This window comes from Podarcis liolepis (assembly GCF_965112155.1).
Source record: "Podarcis liolepis genome assembly, chromosome: 13".
NCBI lineage: Eukaryota > Metazoa > Chordata > Lepidosauria > Squamata > Lacertidae > Podarcis > Podarcis liolepis.
The window spans coordinates 11240903-11266216 of NC_139573.1; the positions used below are offsets into that span (position 1 = coordinate 11240903).

Below are 25314 nucleotides of genomic sequence, written 5' to 3' on the forward strand. Positions count from 1 at the left end.
AATAGTGGTTTATTGCTCCTGCTTCCCAGGGAACTCTGGGAATTGTAGAGATAAGATTTACAATGCCACCGCCCGCCCCGCCCCCCTTTTTTGGGTGGTTATATTGAGACCCAACTGTTTAGAAACTTTTGAAAACTGGCACAGGCTTTTCCCAGAGAGGAGGCTGATGAGTCACTTTCCGAGAAAAGAGGAGCAGTTCGCAAACTGTCTCGTGTCCATTGTCCCTTTCCAACACAATGTACACTTCCTTGCAGGCGGAATGAGAGCCCGGTAAGCAAGCAATCTCAATGGACAACTACGCATGAAGAGTCAGCACCCTCCTTTTGCCTCCCTGCCCCATTTGCCTTTTAGCAATTAAGAAGAAGAAGAACAGCACCCATAGGTGCTGACAGGAAGGTTTAGATTCTGGACTTAATGGGCATCTGGGGTGGAAGAACCTAGTGCATAGACATCATGCATTGTAAAAATATTTGAAGTACACGCCCTCAAAAAAAAAGAATTCTGGGAACTGTAGTTTACCTCTCACAGCGCTAGCACCCTTAAACTACAGTTCCCAGGATTCCTGCATTGCGGGGGTTGGACTAGATGACCCATAGGGTCCCATCCAACTCTACAATTCAACAATTCTATGGTTCTTTGTGGCTAGCAATGTGCTTCCAAATGTATAGTGTATACACAGCCTCATTCTAAATTCCACTGAATTTGGAAGCCCACCTGCTCTTTAGGCAGTGTGGAAGCCTGGCCCGCTGCTCCAAACTATTGCCCTAACGGTGCCTCCCCCCCAACCCTGAGAGAGCTGACTTCGATGCTAACAGTCCCTTTCACTCGGCTCCAAATTTCCACGGAGTAGTGATAGTGGTTATTAGCAAATTTATATCACACTCTTCCACCTGGAAGAGTCCAGGGGAGACAAAAACAAAAGTGATAAAGCAATGCCCTCAAAAATAAAATAAAAATATACTTAGTCAAGCCACCAGTCCTCAGTGAGGTGGGAAACCTGTTTATTGAATATATGGGGGGGGGAATTGTGTACACTTGAAAACGTTGGCAGCGTTAAGATACATTTAACAGTGTAAATAAGTTTTGCTGGACGTAATAATGGAAGACTGAATGGTTTAGTTTATGTAAAATATGCAGGGATTTATGATATGCAAAATGAACCATGGAAAGAGAAGAAGGGAAGTCATTGGTATTTTAAGGATGTTTACATGAGTATTCTAAATTGTAAAACAGAAAATTTAATAATATAGGCAAATAATGACTGCCACCAGCGGCAGCCAAAATCCGTGAGGCACCGACCTCTTTTCATCTTTGGCATGCTTAATGCATTTTTAATTTTTTTTAACCGTGAACAAGCTTTGAGCTTAAACAGGGCCTGCGGCCATGGACCCTGTCCCCAGGATCAGAGATAAAGTGAGAGAGAGAGAGAGCACTTCTGAGCATGCACAGAGCGCCTTCCGCTATGGAGCTATCAAAATAAAAATAGGCTTCCTGGCATGCACTATTATAACATTTCAGTTAAGTCGACCGGCCCACGCCCCTGTTGAATGATCACCCTGCAAAATAAACACAATTACCGCCTCCTGATATCTTACCTGCATTTCCTCTGACACAATTTCCCTGGTATCTGAAGGTCTGAGGGCCTCCTGCAAAAAGCAGGTGATGAGCACCCATTTTTTTCACAAAAGAAGGGCTAAAAAGCATTCTGTATGCCGGGAACTGATACTGACTGGCAACATTATTATGAATCTCTCCTGTGGCAATTTTTTTTATTGCGAAAAGGCACTTTATGGTTCTGCAGTCCACAGCTGAAGGCGGAATCTGAACCCAGCTCTCCCCTAGCCAGACTCCAAAGACGGAGTCCACTACGTCAGGCCAACTCTGACTCTGACCATTTCCCCATGCAGCCAGTGTTTCACGGGAAATAAAACAGTGAAACAATTAAAGTCCATCCCATAACTGTCTTTATCACCTTGGCCTCCTTTCAACCTGTCTCGGAAGCAGGAAATTCTTCCCCACCTCTGCATTGGATGTAATTGGGCCATTCAATCACTCCCAAAGTGAGCATTGAAGAAAATTCAACTACTTCTGTGGTTGGCAGATATCACTCTGCAAGACTCACGGTTCTCAGCTCAGATATATCAGAGCCAGTGTGGTGTAGTGGTTAAGAGCAGTAGTCTCGTAATCTGGAGAACCGGGTTCGAGTCTCCGCTCCTCCACATGCAGCTGCTGGGTGACCTTGGGCCAGTCACACTTCTCTGAAGTCTCTCAGCCCCACTCACCTCACAGAGTGTTTGTTGTGGGGGAGGAAGGGAAAGGAGAATGTTAGCCGCTTTGAGACTCCTTAAAGGGAGTGAAAGGCGGGATATCAAATCCAAACTCTTCTTCTTCTTCTTCTAATCACCAAATGGCACCTTAAACCTAGGTTGTGGTCGCCACAACCGAATGTTTAGACACCTTTTTTCTTTGTTGCAATGAGGTTTATTATTATTGATCTCTCTACTGCTTTATATTTTAAAGAAAAAAATCTCAAAGCGGTTTACATCACTTCAAAACATCAAATAAAGAAATCCAGAATAAAACAAATGCAAGCTTCAAAGAAAATATTTCAAATCCTTCTCTAAGTGACATTTTGCTTCCCCCATATTTATTTACCGACTTAATTTATAGAGCTGCCCCATAGCAGAAAGGCTCTAGGGAGCCAGGGTGGTGTCGCAGGCATGGCCAAACTTGGCCCTCAAGATGTTTTGGGACTACAACTCCCATCATCCCTAGCTAACAGTGGTCAGGGATGATGGGAATTGTAGTCACAAAACAGCTGGCGGGTCAAGTTTGGCCATGCCTGGTAGAGGACAAGGAACTGGGAGCCCAGGGTTCAAATTGGCACTTGGCCATAAAGCTCACTGGATCACCCGGGGCCAGTCACAGACTCTTAACCCAGCTCACAGGGTCGTTGTAAGGATTAACTGCGGAGAGGAGTGAACTTTGGGAGAAAAAAATTAGATATACAGTGGTACATCGGGTTAAGTACTTAATTTGTTCCGGAGGTCTGTTCTTAACCTGAAACTGTTCTTAACCTGAAGCACCACTTTAGCTAATGGGGCCTCCTGCTGCTGCCGCACTGCCGGATCACGATTTCTGTTCTCATCCTGAAGCAAAGTTCTTAACCCGAGGTACTATTTCTGGGTTAGCAGAGTCTGTAACCTGAAGCGTATGTAACCCAAGGTACCACTGTATATAAATTGTTGCTGATAATAATAATAATAATAATAATAATAATAATAATAATAATAATCTGGACCACCACAAGTTTCTCATCCTTGTCACGAGCCTTTTCTGCATTACAAACCCACCTCATGTGAGGCGTTCTCCTGAGTTGCTAGTGTTTCTACACAGGGCTGTGGATGTAAACAGAGGCAGCAAAGTACAGACAGCGGCAATTACCGTTATTAATGTGTAGGTGTTGACACAACATTTGAGCACCGGCCTGCTAATTAGCACATGCAGTGTGATTTAAAACACCTTACCTGATTTCAAGCCGCAAGTGGGTTGGCAGAACAGATTGGTAGGTTTCACAACCTTGCTCTTGTGCCCCCGCCCTGGCCCATACCCAGCAGACGCGGGACAAAAAATATGTTTGCGTGCTCCTGACGCAGAAATCTATATGCAGTGCAATAAATCCTTCCCTACTCTCTGTGCAGGAATGCACAAGCGCTTTACAACCTGGGGTGTGCCCACAGAAAGCTATGCAGATGCCACACGCACCAAAGGGTGTGACTTTGGCAGCAAAGCTCAGCTCCTTGAGGTGCTTCCCTTTTATACCCTCCCCCTGGTAAGTTTCTAGTTCTTATTGAGGCCAGCTTGATGCATGCAAGGCTTGTTCAGTCTTGGAAGCTGAAGGGGTGGCTGAATAAGATATCGAGAAGTCACAGAAGCAAGGCATTGTTGCTGCAGACCGTCCCTTGATATTTGTAGAAACGACGATGCAAAATACGGTGAAATAATGTCCTTAAATTGCATAATTTGTGCAGGTGGGCAAACCCAAGTTCTTTCCAGGTATAGTTTCTTTTATTATCATTCTTCTTTAGTGCATGGCAATACAGACAGCTTTTGGCACGGGGTGTGGGCGGCCGTGGGGGGAAAGTTGTGCAAGAAAGCTTTCAGAGTGGGATGTCTGACTACATTTGATTCCCACCCCCTCTTATGTAATAAGGTTCTTTCGCAACCCTCTTGTGCAAAGAAACAGTAACTATGCATGCAGGAGCCTGTTTCTGCACACAGAGCAGATTTTTTAAAAAGGTGTTTTAAAATCCTGTCCCTTGAAAAATTGTATTTCTGATTTAAGAAATGGAAGCTTTTTTTTTTTTTTTAAAGAGTGCAGATCCTGCTGTCAGCAAATGAGGTGTATGTTGTGCACAGAAAGGCCAGGAAGGACGAGGTGGCCGAGTGGTTAAGGCGATGGACTGCTAATCCATTGTGCTCTGCACGCGTGGGTTCGAATCCCACCTTCGTCGTTGCGGAACTTTTTTGGGGAGGGAAAAGGCCGAAGCTCCAGAGAAACGCAGTTGCACTGAGATCTGCGGGGCTCTCTGGATTGCAGCCAAAGTGCCTGGGGACCCCCATCAGCCCCAGGCAGTATGCCCAGAGAACAGGGGATGATGGGAGTTGTAGGCCAACAAGATCTGGAGTACCACAGCTACGGTTTGACAAAGCCCAGGAATGACTGTTCTAATAAACAAGTGTGTTTGAGATAAGGTCAAGGCTGGTTACGGTGGGGGTTTTTTTTGGGTTTTTTAGGGGTGGCAAAGCTGTGTCTCCCCTTCCCGCCATGGGCTTATCAGGTAGTGGCAGGTAGCAGCAATTGGCTTCCATTTTAATTTCCCACAGTGCCTAGGGTTGGTGCTACGTCAGGGGCATTGTGGGTAATTAAAATGGCTGCTAGAAGACTCTTGGCTGAAACTATGGAGCCTTCAGTATTTGATTGGATGAACCAATGGTTTGACTTACATCTCAGTTCACAGTACATATTAACCAACTAGTGCGCATGTAAACATATTAAACGGTGTATATACAAAACATCCTGAATTATTTTTAGACCAATGGTCCCTACACCCTAAGGTGGAGCATCTTAAACAGTTTACACTAGACATATATCTTGCATGATCGATCTTCCACAGCCAGAAGCCTTTTGACCCAATTTTCTCCAGTGGCCAACCTAACCTGCCTTGCAGGGGTGTTGTGTGGCAGGGAAATCTTGTAGTCCGCGCTGAGCTTTGTGGCAGAAGGTCGGGGTTGCAAAAATGTAATAAATAGATATGCCACAGTCGAAAAGAATTGAGTTCCCAGAATTGTTAACCTCTGTGTATGTTTGCAGGTTTCTGCTTGCAATAACAATGGATTCTTTTTGCAGTCATTATTTGGCACACTGCATTTTAACCCTGGGAGAAGAGCGCAAGCCTTAACCTGAAAAGGGTGGCGCTCTCTTAAATAAACCATTGGTGTATGCTGCAAGGAGTTGGCATAGCTTAGCCAAATCTCCACCCATATCAACGTTTTGCATCGTTCTGGCCCATCTTTTGTGGCTTGTTGGTGGCCATATGAACACAAACACAAGAATCATATAATTGTACATTTGGAAGGGACCCTGAGCGTTTTCTAGTCCAACCCCCTTGCAATGCAGGAATCTCAGCGGAAGCATCCATGACGGATGACCATCCAGCCTCTGCTTAAAAACCTCCAAGGAAGGAGAGTCTACAACTTCCCCTGGGAGCCTGTTCTATTGTCAAACAACTCTTGTGGTCAGAAAGTTCTTCCTGATGTTGAGTTGGAATCTCTTTTCTTGTAACTTGGATTCATTGGTTCGGGTCTCCAGAGCAGGAGAAAACAAGTTTGCTCCATCTTCCATGTGACAACCCTTGAGATACTTGAAGATGGCTGTAGTATCTTCTCTCAGCCAGTGTGGTGTCGTGGTTAAGAGCGGTAGACTCGTAACCTGGTGAACCGGGTTCGCGTCTCCGCTCCTCCACATGCAGCTGCTGGGTGACCTGGGGCTAGTGACACTTCTTTGAAGTCTCTCAGCCCCACTCACCTCACAGAGTGTTTGTTGTGGGGGAGGAAGGGAAATGAGAATATTAGCTGCTTTGAGACTCTTTCGGGTAGTGATAAAGCGGGATATCAAATCCAAACTCCTCCTCTTCTTCTTCTTCTCCTCCTCAGTTTCCTCTTTAGCAGGCTAAACATACCCAGCTCCCTCAACCATTCCTCAAAAGTCTTGGCTTCCAGAACCTTTGAGGGAATTGAGAGCCCTGCAAGATCTGCCCAATGGCCCATCTAATCCATCATCATGTTCTTGTGGCAGCCGGTCAGATTCCTCTGTAATTCAGAGGCACCGTGGAGGTAGAGCACATCCATTGTGGCCAGGAGCCATGGATAGCCTGATCCATGTTTTCCCCTCACCCTCTTTTTTCACAGCCATCCAAACTGGTGCTCCTGGCTGCTGCTTCTTCTTGCAGAAGCAAATTCCCTAGGTCCTCTTCCTTCTTTCCAGCAAGCCCGCTCCATGAATAAGTCCTCTGTGCTTGTCTCCCACCTTTCCGACCGCCACTCCCTTCCCTTCCCAATGAATGAGAAAAAAAGCGTGCTATGCTCTGTCTCTCTCTTGGTTTCCTCCTGTGTGCAAAGGCATCTGCCAATCCCAACCCTTCCCTTCCTCCTTTTGTGCCACCCGGCACCCTCTCATCAGACCGTTCCAACAAGAGGAGAGGAGGACCAGCTCTTCTTTTTCCTCCCCTCCCTTTCTTTTTTTCCAGCAGCCAACTCAGAAACAAGGAGCGGTTTGATTCTTTTTACGGGCAAGCTCTCTCTGGAGGACCACAGGCAGAGACGGCTGGCGAGGACTGAGTTGCGGCAGGCTTGCAGAATGCAGCTGTTGTAACCATCCTGTAACAACAGAGAGAAGGAAAGAGGACGGTTTTTCCCCACTCTGGAAGCTGGCTTGCTTTTTTCCTTTTTTGTGTGTGTGCGCGAGTGTGAGTCCGCCTCTAGATTTCTGGCTTTTCTCTCAAAACTCAAGTGAGTCGGAGATGTGAAGTTCCCCCGCCTTGCAGAGATTTATTTTTTTTGCATTGTGGATGGTCGACCCAATCTGGCGTGGAAATGCTCCGGAGACAGCCTGGAACTGAAGGGTAATGGATCTTTCTCGTGCGAGGGAGTTTCTGGGTTTAACAAAGGGTTTTTATTTCATTTTAAACAGGGCCTAACAAAGGTGTTCTTATTTAGGAGAGAAAATGGTCCCAGTGGGGAGAGGCAACCCAACCTTTTGGAAATCTTCTCCTAAGATGCAGGGGGGTTCCGTCGCTCATTGGAACATCAAAGCCAGCAGTTTGAGGGGGCGGATCCTGTTCAGGATTTTCTGCGCCTTTCGTCTCCCCACCCACTCCCTGGCAACCATGTAGAGGGGTGGGTGTAGCTGGGCTTCTTCGTTCCGTAGGCTTCGGAGAATCTCCTTTGGAGAAATGGATCTGGTCCCAGGAGTAGATTGGAAACAGTAGAAGGAATTACCTCTCCATCTTCTCCAGGAAGGACTAGGCTGGGTGGGATCCAGTCTTCCAAGTACATAGGCTTAGAGCAGGGGTCGGCAACGTGCGGCCCATGGGCCGGATGCGGCCTGCGAAGACCGTTTTACTGGCCCACGAGCTGCCCCTGAACTGGCGCAGCACAGTGCGGGGACTTGACAAGCGGCGCCAGAAATTGCGTATGCGCATATACCAGAAATCGCACCTGTGCATGTCCAGACGCCGTAAATCACTTCTCCGCAGGCACGATTTGCGTCGTCTGGACATACGCAGAAGTGATTTCCAGTGCCTCAGACATGTGCAGACGCGATTTCTGGTGTCGCGCTGCGCCAGTCCAGCCCATCTCTGTGGGAGTGATTCGGCCCCTAGCCAGTAATCCTTGCCGACCCCTGGCTTAGAGCAACACTTATAATGTTCTTTTTAAAGGTGGTAGGGAATCTGTGGTCCTTCACACCTCTGGTCTCTCTCCATAATAGGCCACACCCCCTCCCCAGGAGACGCCCCTCACCATTCTTGCTTCACACACTCCTCAGGTGCTTTTGCCTGGCTGGAATCTGTCCTTCAGCTGCGATCATGCCTTTTGCTCTCCTGGGTGGAGACACACGTGTGTCTGTGGAAGCATCTCTCCTTTGCATGGCTGTTCAGCGATCCATTGCCCCTCCCATTTCTGTCTCTGGCTCCACCCACCACTCACATGTGACACCCCCCCCCCAATGTTTCTCAAGAGTCCTTGAGCTGGAAAAGATTCTGCCCCATAGGGACCAATTCCACATTCACTTTCTGGGGAATCCTTTGTCTTCTCCCCTCGCAGGCTTAAAATTCAAGTGAAATTGGGGTTGGGGGCTAGAAGAGGAGAATTAACAGCTCTGCGTTATTGCTGGCTGGATTACATGTGTTTTCTTAAGCCGCTCCCAAGGGAGGCTAGTTTGGAACTGGGAGCGTGAAAAGTCTTACTGTAATACGAATGCCCCCACCCTCCCCAGAAATCTGGAGCAGAGGAAAAACTGCAGGGCTGGAATAAATTTGCCCAACTAAAAAGGAACATAGCAGTGAAAGGGTCTTCTCCTCTCCCCAAAATTAAAGTAGGCAACAGGGTATGGGGAATAAATTATGTCCAGGGTTAAAGAATGAGTGTTTCTCTCCCTTCTTCCCCCACACTTGCCAATTTCAATGGTTTATTTACAAAGCTGCCTGCTTCATGTGGTCTCAATTTTGAATGATTCATCCGAGCAGTTTGATTTTTCAAATGAGAGAAGAGCCCATTAAACGAACACAATGACAGGACAGACTTTGGTTGCAGACAGGGAGAAAGTACAGTTCAGAGAGTTAAAAAAGGCAGGAATATGTGATGTCATCAAAAAAGAGTGCTTTTGAATACACGCAGAGTTGCCAAATATCTTGCCTTTTTAAACACACACACAAATTTGACCAAAATACAAAGACTTTAAAAGATTACTAAAGTGATAAATTGGTTATTGAAATTTCATGAAAGACAAGCACACACGGATAAAGAGAAAATCAGAATAATGAAAAAAAGAAAACCTCTATAATAAATTTAAACAAACAACAACAACACAACCCCAAGTAGTACTGTAGTTCAACACATTAGGAGTCTTTGGTTAAAGGTAAAGGACCCCTGACAGTTAAGTCCAGTTGCAGACGACTCTGGGGTTGCGGTGCTCATCTCGCTTTACAGGCTGAGGAAGCTGGCGTTTGTCCGCAGACAGTTTTTCCGGGTTATGGGGCCAGCATGACTAAGCCGCTTCTGGAGAAACCAGAGCAGCGCACGGAAACGCCATTTACCTTCCCGCTGGAGCGGTACCTATATATCTACTTGCACTTTTTGGCATGCTTTTGAACTGCTAGGTTGGCAGGAGCAGGGACTGAACAATGGGAGCTCACCCCATCGCAAGAATTCAAACCGCCGACCTTTTTATCGGCAAGCCCAAGAGGCTCAGTGGTGTAGACCACAGCGCCACCTGTGTCCCTAAGGAGTCTTTGGTTACAAAGCAAAATAATTTAATTGGAGAAGAGATCGTACTGTGGCAAAGACACTTCCAGTGCCTTTCTGGTAGCAGAAAAATTGGGTTTGATTCAGGAGCCCAATTTCTACCCAGCATAAGGGATACTGAGTAGTATAACTTCAACTTTCTCTAGGTTTGATCAAGTTGTGCTCCGTTGGAATAATGTAGCTAAATGGACTCTCCTCGTGTATAGAGCTTTCTATGGGAGCTAAAAAATTTTCACCCTGCTGTAAACTAGGGGGGGGGGGGGGGAATCCTCCTCTGTTAAACCTCTGTCCCACCAACTCCTTATCCTGGTGTGAACCAGGTGTAATTCTGCTGGAGTCAAGGAACCAGGAAGGCTGTGTGCACATTACTGTTTATTCTGGCTTCAGTGTGTTGTTCTTACCACTGGTGTTGGAAGCCATGTACAGTGGTGCCCCGCAAGACGAATGCCTCGCAAGATGGAAAACCCGCTAGACGAAAGGGTTTTCCGTTTTTGAGCTGCTTCGCAAGACGATTTTCCCTATGGGCTTGCTTTGCAAGACGAAAACGTCTTGCAAGTGTTCCGATTTTTTTTCGCCCCCCCCTTTTTCTAAGCCGCTAAGCCGCTAATAGCCTTTTAGCCACTAATCCGCTAAGCCTTTAATAGCCGCTAAGCCTTTAATAGCCGCTAAGCCTTTAATAGCCGCTAAACCGCTAATAGCGCTAATCCGCTAAGCTGCTAATAGGGTTGCTTTGCAAGACGAAAAAACCGCTAGACGAAGAGGCTCGCGGAACGGATTAATTTCGTCTTGCGAGGCACCACTGTACAGTGGTACCTCAGGTTACAGACGCTTCAGGTTACAGACTCCGCTAACCCAGAAATAGTACCTCAGGTTAAGAACTTTGCTTCAGCATGAGAACAGAAATTGTGCGCTGGCAGCATGGCGGCAGTGGGAGGCCCCATTAGCTAAAGTGGTACCTCGGGTTAAGAACAGTTTCAGGTTAAGAATGGACCTCCAGAACTAATTAAGTTCTTAACCCGAGGTACCACTGTACACATGACGTTATCCGCAGCCGTTTGATGCGTTTCCCCTCCAACCAGCTTCCATCCGATCTGAAAACATAGGACGTATTTGCTTTGCGGTTAAGCTGAGGTCTGTACATTTGAGGCAGCCATTGCACATGAACAGAGAACAGCACATGCCCAGGTGACGGCTTCATAAATTAGGAGTTCATGGCATGGTCGTTTGCAGGGCTGGGGGAAACCAAACTGCTTGTGCGCACTGGATGAAGACATGCCTGCCCCCTTCCCGGTCTGGTGTGCACAGCAGCGTTCAAATGCAATATGAATCGCAGGGGGAAGGAATGACCTCACTGTGTTTTTGTAGAATCATAGAGTTGGAAGGGACCCCAAGGGTCATCTAGTCCAGCCCCCTGCAATGCAGGAATCTCTGCTAAAGCATCCATGAAAGATGGCCATCTACCAGTGTGTACATAGCCGCCTGGCTCCTTTTATTTTAAACCTGGAGTAACTACAGAAATACTGTAAAATTAATGAATGTTAAAATGATGTTGGACTGAAAATAAGTGGTTTTGGTATTAAGGCTAATAAGAATATGTAAATATAGATAGTTATTTGGATGAAAATATATAGTTATAATAGGTTAAGATTATAGAGTAAAGATAAATGAAAGAGGGTAAGGATTTGCTGAAAGGACTTTGTAAACGGGAATACAAAAGGGGAGGTGTGAGGAGGTCAAGGAAATATGCAAATGAACTTAAAGATATTGAAAAATGGATTATTTCTTTTTAAGATATTTTTCTTTCTTTTTTCTCTTCTTTTTTATTTTTTCAACTACCGGTTTTTTAGGTCTCTTTTTTGGTAATTTTCTTGTTAGCTGTTGTTCTTTTTTCTTTTTTGTATGTGTAATAGTTGGTTTAATTATTTTTAACTTTTTTAAAAAAAACTTATGTTTTGTATGTTTTGTGTAAAATCTTAATAAATATTTAATAAAAAAACAAACAAACCTGGAGTAACACTTAGTGACCATCAGTGCAACTGACTTTCACTGAGCTCATTCACCAGGAAACAACTAATATGAGCTCTCCTGAACTAGCGACTTACCCTTTTTTCACTCAGTTGAAATCCTGGGATTTCACCTCTTCTACCTCTTTTCGCTCTGGAATGAATAGTAAGGGCCTCTTTGCAATCATTCCTTTTTGGGGTGTGTAAATTTGGAGTAACTCTGAAGGATAATTCCCCACTCACCTCTCCTCTCTCCCTTAACTCAACTGAACTCGACCTGCCTCAGAGGTTCTGTGTGTTTGGCTTTGTGGTCACGATTCTCGCTCTGCCTTTCATCTTGGAGTAATGCTAGAACTTGTGGACATCCAGGGAAAAGCAAGTGCTTGTTCACACAGCATAATTTGCTCCCGCAAGAGGTAGTGATGGCTACCAACTTGGATAGCTTTAAAAGAGGATTAGAGGAATTCATGGAGGATCAGACTACCAGTGGCTGCTAGTCACAATGACTAAGCTCTGCCTCTGTCATTAGAGGAGACCGTATACCTCCGAATACCAGGTTCTAGGAATCACTGGTAGGAAGAGTGCTGTTGCACTTGCGTCTTGCTTGTGGGCTTATTTCCACAGACAGCAGTTTGGCCACTATTGGGCCATTTGCCTGTACCATCAACATTCTCCTTATACTCTTAGGAAATCAGAAGTATCTGCTTTGCAGCTGATGAATACCACCGCTTTGTGACTCACCCTGGTGTAAGCCAAGAGTCAATGAGACAGATTCTGTTCTTCCCTATTTCCTCCTTTCAGTTTCAACTTTGGGGTAAACTTTGGTTTTCAAGAAGAAGAAGGAGATCTTTTTGTGGTCTGTGGACAAATTCCTCCCTTTATTCAGCTGCTAGGTGTAGGCTGGGAGTGGTGGCAGGAGGCCTGGGGAACCCAATCAGGACAACTTTAAACTAAATACTGAGAGGGAGGGAGACAATATCACAGATGACAAAGTAAAACCTGATACTAGAGATAATACCTCCATTGATATACAGGGAGCTGAGGTGGTGCTCCAGAAACCTTATAAAGAAGGAAGGAGCTGGAGGGGATGGCTTATGGTCTCAGTTGGCTTTATACTAATGCCCAGAGAATGGGAAACAAGCAAGATGAATCTGAGCTCTTAATAGAGGATGGCAAATATGACCTAATAGGCATTACTGAAACCTGGTGGGATGAGACTCATGACTGGAATGTAGAAATTGAGGGGTATAACCTATTAAAAAGGAATAGACCAAACAGGAAAGGAGGAGAAGTAAAATTGTATGTAAAGGATGTGTACAGTTGTGAAGCAGTGTTGGAAACTGAGATATGAAAGCTGGGAGCTAAATGGCACCTTAAACCTAGGTAATGGGTACAACAACAGAATGTCTAGGCACACTTTTTAAATAGCAAGAATAAAAAGCTGAAAATGAACTGCAGCTAAAATCATATATTCATTTCTCACATGGTCTAGTCCTCGTCGGAAGACTGCAAAAAACAAAGTCATGCTTTCCCTGTCTGTCCCCCTAATATTCTTAAGAGACTCTCTTCTCTAGTCTTCAGAGAGTGACTGGAAGTGGAGAGGCAGAAAAAGGTCCTCCTTTCCTTCCACTCTGCAGTTTTAATCTGAAATCTTAGGCGCAGTACTGCACCCAGAGCTCAGAAACTGCTCACGCTAATGAAATTCCTTGTCACAAAACGCGCCTAGAACAAGGGGAGTTTCGAATGTTGTGAAGAGATCCATGAGGAGCTGGCAAATGTGGATGAGGTAACTGATAAGTGGATTTGTAGCTGGTTGACTGACCGAACCCAAAGAGTGCTCACTAATGGTTCTTCATCATCCAGGAGAAAAGTGTCAAGTGGGGTGTCACAGGGTTCTGCCCTGAGACCAACGACTTGGCTGAAGGAATTGAGGGGATTTGCAGATGACGCCAAAGAGGGAGGGGTAGCTAATGCCACAGGAGACAGAATCAGGACTCAAGATGACCCTAATAGATCGTAAAACTGGGCCCAAACTAACAAAATAAATTCTAATAATTCACAGTTCAGGAGTACACTTGAAACTGGCATTGCCCTGGATTGACAAGTGGCAATAGCTTTGGTCAAGAGTCTATTTGCTGGTGTGCTGGCATCACGGCAGATTTTGTCACAATTATGTAGGCTGGTGAATCACACTGCCTAGGTAGATTTTTCAGGCCCCTGTCTGTATCTTTAGATGCCAGATAAAGACTTTATTGTTTTAATGTGCTTTTCAGTGTCACAATTTCAGAGAATTTGTTAGAGGCCTAAACAATAAGGATTAGTAGTGGGGGAGCTGTGCAGAATTGCCAGAATCTCGGATGCTGTTTTGCAAATAACAGGTCGCTAGCCCTCATTGATCATGGAAATAAAACTTGCTTGCTTGTTTGTTTTAAACCTGATGACAGTTTCATTTTGGTTCTTAGCTGCCTTGCCCTATTTGGGTTCAGAAAGGTGTGGTATTGATATTGCAGTCAGTAACTGGTCCATGGAACTCACTGCCACTGATGGGCAGGGGGACGTGGCTCAGTTCTGTTGGGTTGGTGAAGCAGACCCCTGCAGAGAGCATGATCAAAGCTTCTGCTCATCGGTTAGTAAGTGGAGAGTTCAGTCCTGCTGGGTGTTGCTTCACAAGTACTCTCCGTGCAAGAAATTCTGTGCTGAAGCAGACCCCACCTCTGCAGGTGCCAGGTCCGCCCACCTGATGTCGTTGTGACGCCAGATGATTGATAAGTGGGTTGCTCCACCCACTTGTCAAAGTTATCTTCCAGGGTAGGTAAAGATCTGGCCTGCTGGGCCAAAAATGTGTGCCCCTCCCCAATATATCAGATAAGCACCTATGATTGCATAGATACTGACTCCTGTTTTTCAACTGAGAGAGAAGTGAGTTCCGCAAATCCTGAGAGACTCTCTTTTCTTCTGTATTGCTTTGCCTTGAGTACTACTTGTGGCTGAGTGGCACTAATAAATATGGGTTTAGGATGCTCTGCTCCTGGCTTTAATAAAGCCCGGACTCGCAACTAGCAGATGCACAGTGTTTGCAGGTGATGGATTTTCCCATCATGCCTTGCTTCTAAACCTGCCTGTGGCTTCTTGTTGGCTATTGTTGGAAGAAAGGCGATTAAGTGCATGGCAGCTCTTTCATAACGGCCTTAGGTCATGTCGGGAAACGCTGGAAATCCAGGATGCCCATTTTAAGAGCATTGTGTGGGCTTTTAAAGGGCTTTAAAGTGTTTTACTGAGCGGACCACATCTGGGAAGTGGCCAGAACCACTTGCGCCAGACGGGTTTGATGCTGACAGATAATTTTAAAGCAGCTGAATGTTTAGCTGGCATTGTGCTCTGAACACACACACACACGCACACACATTAAGTTTTGTTGGGGTAACACATGCAGTAAAATGAGGGGGCAGAGAGTGGATTATACCAGTTTAGGCTGGGGAGGATTCCCTTTTTCTTTTTTTAAAATGCTTCCCTGGATTTCAGAAAACCCAACAAACCACACACTCAGCACATCTGCATGCAAGTGGAAAAATAGTGTAGCTGGGAAAGCTCGAGTCTGGAACATTTCTCACTGCTATCCTAGGCTTTTTGTGTTTTAAAATAGCAGATTGGTGTGTGTTTTTTTTATAATGTGGACTCCCGCCTCCCTCAGCAACCAACCCCTCCTCTTCACCTGCAGGCTAAGGTGGCACAGTCTGTTCTACCACCTCGCTCCACTGCTTGTGGAGAAAGTTGTTTTTTTCGCATTACATTTATTCCAAATTAGCGGAAGCAGGTGAACTGGTTGTTCCAGATTGAAAGTAATGTGCTGTGATGCGTGCATCTGTATGTATATAATCACTCAGAACAGTATATTTTTTAAAGTGAGGCGACCGCAGCCGTACATGGAATTTGGGTCATAGAATAAGAGAATTGTAGAATTGGAAGGGACCTCAAGGATCATCTAGTCCAACCCCCTGCAGTGCAGGAATATGCAGCTCACCCGTACAGGGATTGAACCCGCGACCAACGGTGTTATCAGCATCACACTCCAGCCAACTGAGCTATACAGCGGACGCTCAGGTTGTGAACGTGATCCGTGCGGGAGGCACGTTTGCAACCCACAGTGCCGCATCTGCACATGCGCGGGTTGCGATTCGGCGCTTCTGCGCATGTGCAAAGTGCGATTTAGCGTTTCTGCGCATGCACAACCGCTGAAACCCGGAAATAACCCGTTCTGGTACTTCCAGGTTTTGGCGGGTCCGTAACCTGAAAAAACGCAACCTGAAGCATCTGTGACCCGAGGTATGACTGTATATGACAGATAGATTTGTATACAGGGAAAAAAATCTAGTTTAGCAGGGGCAAAGAACAGGGGATGTAGGACTTTTTGTTGGGAAAATTGCATGGGGGGTGATGAGTCGCTGCTCTCCCACACCCTGATGTAAAAAGCACAGCTTTTGCGCATAGATGGCGCTTTAGAAATGATAAGAAAACAATACTCTGGCAGTGCTGGCCAAACAACTGTTGCCCCGGTCCCTTTTCCTAGCATTTCCTTTCCTCTGCAGTGAGAGGATGCTAACTAAAACCTCCTCGTTTCCTGCGTCCGGAAAGACGCATTTCCCTTCTCCATGGAAAAGGGTTGGAAGGATAGGATCCATGAAGGGAATGTGGCTTGGGAGAGCCAAGTCGCATCTGCAGGGACCCTGTCTGCAGTTTCTCCAATAAGTCCTTGACCGAGAGGGGCCAGCAGAATTGTTCCAGGTACGGATTCACCTCTCGGCCTTAACTACCCTTTCTGATTCTTCCCTGGGGTTCTATCTGGTGGCTCCGAGTTGCCGTACAAGCCTGGGCTGCAACGCAGTGTGCCTGTACGGTCCTGAATAATGAGGACCAGCAACTTGTTATCTGCAAAACGGTATCTTTTATTCTGGCATTTCTGTGCAAAAGCCCCATCCCACGGCCGTTGCTTGTGGCCTCTGTTCAAAATGTAGAATCCTGCACCTGTGCTTTGCTTCTGGGAGGGAGGTGCCTGCCCCTGCGTTTTGCAATTGCCAGCGACTTAACATTTTTACAGATAATACCAATTTGTGATATTTTTTGCCATGTCAAGTTATGTGGAGTGCCAGTGGGGGTGGAAAGAGGAGTCGTGTTTGTTTCATTTATGTGGAGGTTATTTCATTTTTTTTAATATATAATATTTTAATAGGTTTTATCAGTAGAAAAGTTTAGAAAAAACAAAAGCAAAACAGATACAAAATACAAGAGTATAAAAATACAAAATACAAAAATACAAACATTAAACACAAAAAAGAAAAAAAAGAAAAAACACATCTAAAAGAAAAACAAAATTCCCCTCTTTCTTAATCTCTCCACTTTAGTTAACTTATTTTCCTGACTTCCTCACGTCTCCCATTTTTGTATCCCTTTTAAATTTGGTTCAGCAAATTCATATTCTATTAGTTTATCTATTATTAATCCCCTCATACTTTTTGCCTTGTTGCTAGAGCCCCTTCAATTCATTTCAATGTCATCAGCATTCAAAAATTTTACAATGTTTCTGCAAATAAGTTTTAAATTTCCTCCATATGTGGAGGTTATTTCAAACTGCTCAGGGAAGGGTATATGATGCTCTGCTTACTCGGCTACTTTATTCTTAACAACAACCCAGTGAGGTAGGGGAGGCTGAAAGAGAGAGCTAGCACAAAGTCCAAGAGGTGGAATTTGAACCTGGGACTCCTCAGTCCCAAGCTGGACGAGGAGCAAGAATTCAACAGGCAAAGTTTCTTACCGCATAGCATGTGGTTTGGACTTAGGTGAATATTGCAACAGGTTTCTTGAAGGAGGAACATTGTGTATAGCAGGGGTGGGGAATCTAAGGCCCTGGGGCCATACCTCTCAAGTCTTTTAGGCTGGTCCTCAGGACCCTTTCCCAGCCACACTCTCTCCTGACCCTTCTTCAAATCCGCCTCTGGTGTTTTTGCCTGACTGGGATGTGCTCTTGAACTATGAAAATCCCACTTGCTTTTCTAGATACAGGCTAGAGATGGGTATGGGAATGTGTTTAGAAAGCAGCTGACCATACAAAGGCAAAATTAACTTTCGCTCCTCTGCCCGCCTTTGCCTCTGACCCTGCCCATCCCTGATGTGTGGCCCCCAGAAAGTTTTCCAGAGGTAAGGCGGCCCTCAGGCTGAGAAACTTGCTGCAAAATGGAAGAGAGCCCCCACATTTTAAAGAAAATAAGCCGCAGCTTTTTATTGGAGATGTAACAGAAGAGCTCTGGGTTGAGCTTCCATTTTGATATTTTGAGGATCTATCCCATTCTCAGCTTGTCCCACTTTTTAGGAGCTGCTGCCTTCTGGAGTGCGAACCTCCAGGGAGCTGTCACCTAAACAAGCTCTTGTCACTGCAGAGCTGGCTAGATCACTCCAGGTTTCTAGGGCATAGACCAGATTTGAGGAGGGCGGAGGGCCTGCTTGCATCGGTTGAAGAATGGCTGTGGGATGTTGTCGGATGAGGGTTGTCTCTGCTAATTGTGGACGCTGGACTTAAGAGTGTCATAAACACACACACACACACACACACACACACACATGTTGTCATGCACTCTACTTGTAGGAGGATGCCTGAACTGACTCTTCCTGTCCAGAGAATCTCTGAGCATGCCTAGAATTCATTAGGAAGCTGTATTATACATGAGTCATGCCAGTGGCTCATTTGGTATTGTCTACACTGACTGGCAGAAGATTGTTTTCAGGCAGTGCTCCTGCCCAAACCTACCTGGAGATGCTAGGGATTGAATCTGGGAGTTTTAGCATCTTCTGCCTATGAGTTCCCCTCTTCTCAGAACAAAAGTGCTGCTGTCCAAATAGGGACTTGTTCCCTCAGTTTAAAAGTCTGAATCTCTGCCCAAGCTCTGAACATCTTGCTTTATTTTCTTCTCCTTCGGAAAGCAGGGCTCTCTGGTACAGTGGTACCTCGGGTTACATACACTTCAGGTTACAGACGCTTCAGGTTACAGACTCCGCTAATCCAGAAATATTACCTCAGGTTAAGAACTTTGCTTCAGGATGAGAACAGAAATCGTGCGGTGGCGGCATGGTAGCAGTGGGAGGCCCCATTAGCTAAAGTGGTGCTTCAGGTTAAGAACAGTTTCAGGTTAAGAACGGACCTCCGGAACGAATTAAGTTCTTAACCCGAGGTACCACTGTATTTAATTCTTAAAACGAGAGGTGTTGGGGTTTACACCCCATAATTGATTATGACTACGTTCTACTACAGTACCTTGTCTTAGAGACTGTTCCCAAAAGAATCATAGAATCATAGAGTTGGAAGAGACCACAAGGGCCATCGAATCCAACCCCCTGCCAAGCAGGAAACACCATCAGAGCACTCCTGACATATGGTTGTCAAGCCTCTGCTTAAAGACCTCCAAAGTAGGAGACTCCACCACACTCCTTGGCAGCAAATTCCACTGTCGAACAGCTCTTACTGTCAGGAAGTTCTTCCTAATGTTTAGGTGGAATCTTCTTTCCTGTAGTTTGGATCCATTGCTCCGTGTCCGCTTCTCTGGAGCAGCAGAAAACAACCTTTCTCCCTCCTCTATGTGACATCCTTTTATATATTTGAACATGGCTATCATATCACCCCTTAACCTCCTCTTCTCCAGGCTAAACATGCGCAGCTCCCTTAGCCGTTCCTCATAAGGCATCGTTTCCAGGCCTTTGACCATTTTGGTTGCCCTCCTCTGGACACGTTCCAGTTTGTCAGTGTCCTTCTTGAATTGTGGTGCCCAGAACTGGACACAGTACTCCAGGTGAAAGCCTGCTGTGTTGTCTATAGACGGTGCAATTTTGGCTACCTAAGGATCTTCACAGTTTGCTTTCAGTATATGGGATCATTATTATTATTATTTCTCATGGGCCAGGATGAGTTCCACCATTAGAAATAGGGTTCTGAGGAGACATAATTTGAGAATTGTGTAGAAGCCGTTAAGTGTATGGTGGGGCGAGCACCCCCAGAAACGGTTTTTGTTGTTCTTGAGGAAAGAGAAGTTTTTTTTATTGAATGCTTTCCCTCTCTCCACTCCCAAAACGTGGCTGTGTCTCTCCTGGGAGCCTGGAATGGGGGGCTTGCCACTGAAATGCTGAAGATCAGCTGCAAGGCAGGCAGCTTTGCAGCCTGTCAAGGGAGAGGAGGGAACTGTAGCTGGGAGGCGCCTGGCTCCGGCCTCCCCAGGGGACGTTGGCGTGCGGCCGGTTGGCGTTGGATATGCGCTGCTCCTCAGCTGGTCATGCATGCTCTGCCTTCCCTCCCTGTCATCGATATGATGAGCGTGTGGGGAGTGTAAGGAGGGGCTGAGAGCGAGAGTTTTTGGACAGGATCAAGACGGAGGCTTTTCTGGCCAAGGGGGTGGAGAGAGAGGGAGGAAGAAGACTCTGCAGCGTTGCACCGCTGCAGAGAAGAGAATGGGGGCAGGATAGCCTCTCACTCCACCCCAGCAAAGCTCCTGTGCACTAAATGATTGCAAAAACAGCAGGCAGGGATTCAACAGGTGTGGAGGGAGCTTTCCTGTTGAATTTCTGGCCCCTCGTTGTGGCTGCAAAGGCTTGAAAGCCTTAGGTGGGGGCAGCTGTTAGGTACCGGCTATGGGGTTGCCGTAGCAACCGCTGCACTCTTGCGGCCTACGCTCCTGCTGCTAAAGGGAGAGGCCTGCTCTTCTTCCCGAATGGTAATGAAGGAGGCAAATAAAGCAGGTCATCTCTGAACAGAGAAGCAGAAGGGGGAACGTTTCCTTTCCTACTTCTGCCCCCCACCCCATGGCTTGTACAGGTTCAATCCTAGACACAGCCTAAAGGGAATCTCAAAAGATGTGAAGATGAAGCTCTGGCTTTGGGGAAGGGAGTCCCGTGGTTTTCGGGGCAGACAGTCTCTCTGCAACCTTTCAGTCCACACTCAGGGCTTTAGATTGTAAAGCAGGAACCATGAACCTTTTATTTCAGCTCGAGGGCCACATTCCCTTCTGTACGAACCTCCTGAGGGCCACCAGTCCAGGGTAAGGCAGAGCTTAAGGCAGAAGGTGACAGAGCAACAAAGGTAAAATTTACCTTTGTTACAGGAGGCTAGTTTCTACATACACTCGCACACTCCTCCCTTATCCTCCATCCAGCATTATTAGAAAACTTGGATGCACGTAAGGCAAAAACGCTCTGGGGTGTGTGAACCTGGGGTTTGCCTGGGGAGAGCTATGAGGGCCGGATAAAGACCTGTGGCTGGGGAGAGAAGCTGTATTCAGTTGGGGGGGGGTTCCCCTCGCAACATTTTCTCAGCCTCTTGGAGCTGCTGGGGCTAAAGGTTTCTGGCATTTGATTTTAGGGCCCAATAGGAGCAGCAGGCCAAGCAAGGACTTTACACTGGCCGTGTTTTGGTTTGACGGCCGCTGGTTGCCGACCAGTACCCCTCCAAACACACACACACCCTTTCTCTCCAGGCGCGTCCCCTTTGCCTCCCTTGCTGTTCTATTTCCTGACAGGCACAAAGCCTGACTTTCTCTACCCACATGGCGGGCCCAAAATACCCAGCAGCTGACATCCTTGCAACTGTCTCCTAAGAGACAGCTGTCCCAAATTCATTCCTGCCTCCTCGCCACCCCACCTCCCCGTCGCCAGTCCCCCGCCATGCATGTATGTGAGCGCATGTTTGCATGTGTTCAGCGGTCCCTCTTCTGCCTGGCCGTGGTCCGTCAGGTATGGGAACAGGTAAGATGAGGCTAGCAGAACAGACTGGAAGTCTGAAGCCTGCAGAGGAAGAGCATTGTGTGTGTTGTATGTGCGTGTTGGGGGATGTTTAAGGGTGTGCCCCTGTGTGGCAGGGTTTGGAACGTGTTTTCTGGAATCGAGATCTAGGCCAATTTTTATTTTTATTTTAAAAAGGAACAGTCGGCCTGGGAATTAAATCTGCTGGGATACGGGGAGCGGGGATTTTGGAGGGGACGACTGGCACATTCTTTCCAGCCCTGCCCAGTTTTTGATCCAGGAGAGGTTATTATATGCAGCTGATAAGGGCACTCGCTTGGGCTCAGAAGTAAATAGAAGCTGTGGCATTGGATTTGAAATGAAGGGAATCTATACAGGGATATGTGCTCTCTGTAATAGTTCTCTCTCTCTCTCTGCCTCCCTCCACATTCTTCATTGAAGAATGCCAAAGTATTTAGTGGAGTTGGTGATGCAAGCTTACTGCAGTTGCACTAATAGTTTCTTTGGCATAGATTTTGTTACCGCTTCTTGGAGGGGGAGGGTTGAGCTATTCTGCCCTTGCTTGGCATCCTGACTGTATAAACACTCATGCATTGAGTGCCCACTCCTGTATAACTTGAGATTTCACCAGTCCCTATATTCTCTCCCCCCCCCCCCGGTATCTTTTGGAAATCATAAGGGCTACACACTTGACGTGTTTGTGTGTGTGTGAGGGAGGGAGGGAGGGAGATTCGCATGCAAACACAGAAGTATGGAAGATTCACTCGATTGTAGGATGTTTGGGGTATGTTTTTGTGCTAGAGGCAGGGTCAGGGACTAAAGTGGGTGTCACGGTCCCTTTGGGTCAAGTAGCAACTGCTGTTTTGTGAGTTCCTTTAGAGAAACAGAAAAAGCCCTGGAGGAAAAAAGGGCTACAATTTTTACTTGTCGGACGGCGGCGGGGGTGGTTTTGGTGGAATAGCAGCTTTGAGTGGGCAGGAAAGGTTTGGCCGGGAAATGGCTCCGAGTGGAAAGTCAAATACTCCTTCCCTTCCCACGGTCCCAATAAGGACCAGAGTCTACTTCACTACCACCACTGTAGCTGGTTTTGGTTGGCATGTCATTATGCCATGCAGGAGTACTCCTTCAGATGCTGTTGGACTACAACTCCCATAATCCCTGACTATCAGCCATGTAGGCTGGAGCTGATGGGAGTTGTATTCAGTTCTATCTGGGCAGGGGCATCATGCTGGCCACTGCTGATGCAACTGCAATGCATAGCCTGGTCATTTTCTTATTTATTTATTGCATTTATATCCCACCTTTTTCCTCTAAGGAGCTCAAGGCATACATAATTCTCCTCCTCATTTACCGTATTTTTCGCCCTATAGGACGCACTTTCCCCCCTACAAAAATGAAGGGGAAATGTGTGTGTGTCCTATGGCTCTCGCTCTCCAGGCTTCAGGAAGCTATCTGCAAGCCATGGGAGCCTGCGGGAGTTCCCACCGGGCTCCTAAGGCTTGCAGACAGCAGCCTGCAGCCCGAAACCCGGGGAGCACAGCGGAGCCTGGGGGGGGGGAATAATTTTTTTTCTTTATTCCCCCCCCCCCAAAAAAAACCTAGGTGCGCCCTATGGGTCGGTGCACCCTATAGGGCGAAAAATATGGTAATCTCCACAACAACCCTTGTAAATTGGATTAGGCTGAGAGGCAGTGATGGGCCCAGGATCACCTGGTGAGCTTCATGGCTGAGTGGGGATTTGAACCCTGTTCTGCGAAATCCTAGTCAGACAAGGGCTTTTCGAAGTTGGGCTTTGTTTTTGTGGGTTGTATTCTGCAACACATACCATTGGTGCAATGTGTCTGCATGTCATTCCACTTTATGAGTTATTCTGCAATTCTTGCCTCGTGCTTTTTGACTTTATTGCCGCTTAGAAGCCTGCAGGCTTCTTGCAGGCATCTGGTTGGCCACTGTGAGAGCAGGATGCTGGACTAGCTAGGCCATTGGCCTGATCCTGCAAGCACATCTTATGTTTGCTCTTGCTCCATAGAGCAACGAAAGGAGGGCCAAAATATAAAACCAGAGCATTTGCAGTATGAAAGGTGCTGGGTTTCAGCAAGATGCACTGAAGTCGTATCTCTGCCCTGAAACCTCTGCAGCCACAAAACAGGATGGAAAGCAGGGTCACGTATAAACTCTCCAAGTGCAAAACGTCAAGAACGCGCAATAAAATGGATGTCTGATCTTTTCCATGCTCCTCTTTTACCTAAAATAGGTGGAGTTGCCATCCCCCTTTGCTGCTTGCATCAGGGTCAGACTAACAGCCTCCCCTCCTCCATTTCCTATGACTTGCCTCTTATTTTATCTCCAAGTTCCTTGGGCAGCCTCTGGCCAGGCTGAGCAGCCCTGTTGCGGTCAACTTCCCCAGCTGGAAGTACGAGAGCCACACCCGGGAGTGCGCTAGCCAGGCTGGAGGGCCTGTTCTGGCAGCTGGCCCTTAAGGGGGGGGTAGCATTTAGAGCCGGCTGGGCTGCCTCGTGTTTCAGCTCCCCAGAGGGCAGGATGCTCTGCCTGCGTGCAGAGCAGAAACAAACGAGGTTGTGGAGGCCCAGTCCAAGCGATACATGATGACAGGGCTTTGGGCAAGCGCTGCCAAGACCTCGCGTATGACTCTGGAATGCTTCCGGAAGGAAGCCTGATTCAACCGGACGCCCAGAACTTTTATCCTGAACCAGGATTGAGGGGGTGTTGACACAATCCCTCCTTTAAGCTGCTGCTTTGCCTACAGGGCTCTTGCCTCAGCCTCCCATGAGCGAAAAGCTGTAGCTCTGTCACTGAGCACGTGCTTGTCGTGCCAACGACACCCATTTCACCCTGGACTTGAGAAAGGCCCTGGTCCAAAACACTGGAGAGAGTCACTGCCTGTCTGTGTCGGAACAGGGGCAGCCAACGTAGTGTCCTCTGGATGTTGAGGACTACCACTCCCATCAGCCCCTGCAAGTGTGATAAGTGGTCAGGGATTATGGGTTTTGTAGTCCAGCAACGAACAGGAGGGCAACATCTTTGCCACACCGAGTGTGCACACTCCCAGTTGCTTTGCATCCAGTGTGCTCCGATTGGTGGTTTGGAAACGGATGTTAGGCGCAATCCATATCTATCCTATTGTTTCTTATGAAATAGTGTGTTTCCCCTCCAAAACCAGCTTCGATCTGAATTGAGGAAAAGAGCTACAGTGGTACCTCAGGTTAAGTACTTAGGTACTATTTCTGGGTTAGCGGAGTCTGTAACCTGAAGCGTATGTAACTTGAAGTGCATGTAACCTGAGGTACCACAGCCAGTATGATTCAGTGTGATAAGGCAACTTCCCATGAATATATACTGCTAGTAGCCTTTGCTACTAGAGAGTCTGCCAGTAGCCTTTGTGGGACAGTGTAAATTGGGGCTGGTAGACCAGTATGTGCCCCCTCCTTCCCCAAGGGGTCCAGGGCCCCTCCAGCTTCTTAAACTTAGCCTTGACACATGCCTGTATTAAACAGAATGATGTGACTGAGTCACGCGATGGTGTAATGGACTGTGCTGGCTACAATTGCAAGTGAAATGGGATACCATTTGTGAATCCTTCCCTTATGCTAAAACAAACAAGCACTTTCTGCAACTAAAATAATGTGTGTGCATCGGGGACAAAGGCTCCATTCTAGCCTGTTTCTGACTTTGCTAATTCTCCCGTTTGCAGAGAGGCTTTTGAAAAACAACAACACAAGAGAGCATTAAAAAAGCGATTGCCTCCTTCCGTCTTAAGTGGCACAGTCTATTCTACTGTTCTTTCAGAAGGATCCCCACTCTCTATATACACCCAACTGACCTTGCCTTCTACAGAGTTAGTCCATTGGTCCATCCAACTCAATATTGTCTACTCTGACTTGACATCAGCTGTCTGTCGTATCAGGACATTCCCAGCCATACCTGGGGAAGC

General features: G+C 46.8%; 1 protein-coding gene across 5 annotated transcripts in view; it reads left to right on the top strand.

Annotated features, from left to right (window-relative positions):
* The window catches only part of ARHGEF15 (Rho guanine nucleotide exchange factor 15), a 60931-nt gene that overhangs the window by 9729 nt on the left and 25888 nt on the right, over positions 1-25314 (top strand). Inside the window, exon 1 of one of the 5 annotated variants that reach the window (XM_083471120.1) lies at positions 4992-7184. The exons of 2 other annotated variants lie outside the window; for them this stretch is intronic. The gene's annotated coding sequence lies outside the window, so the exon portion shown is untranslated. Of the gene's footprint in view, positions 1-4991; positions 7185-16218; positions 16371-20313; positions 20339-25314 lie in introns of those variants that run through there. 2 more of the 5 variants (XM_083471122.1, XM_083471123.1) reach the window with 2 other exon arrangements.